This window comes from Aplysia californica, unplaced genomic scaffold (genome assembly GCF_000002075.1).
Source record: "Aplysia californica isolate F4 #8 unplaced genomic scaffold, AplCal3.0 scaffold00393, whole genome shotgun sequence".
Lineage (NCBI taxonomy): Eukaryota > Metazoa > Mollusca > Gastropoda > Aplysiida > Aplysiidae > Aplysia > Aplysia californica.
This window is the reverse complement of record NW_004797663.1, coordinates 219378-219784: the sequence shown is the minus strand read 5'-3', so window position 1 is coordinate 219784 and position 407 is coordinate 219378.

Here is a 407-nt window from a genome sequence, read left to right as displayed (position 1 = left end):
GGGGGGTTCTGGTCTTAAAGGTTTCAGCATTTCTCTGTTACACTGAATGTGGTGTTTTTCTGCTACTTCAGTGGCTGTGTCAACTATTGATCTTCCATGAATCCGTTTCTTTGGTCGTCTCTGTTCAATTAATTTCCTGTTTGGGTGGTTTTTCTCTAGTTTTTGTAGCGCTCACTCATCTCCACTACTGCTGCCTCTCTCCACAAGTCCAAGGGTTCCAGGTTCGTATGGATTTCACAAGCTGCAGTTGGAGTGGATCTCAAAGCTCCGGAGATTAATCGTACAGCTTGATTTTGAATTTTGTCAAGAGACCTCTGAGTTGGTTTGCTGCAGATTGTCTGTAAGGTTAGGTTATATTCCATGGCAGAGCGTACATAGCCAACATATAGCTGTCTGAGTGCATCCTT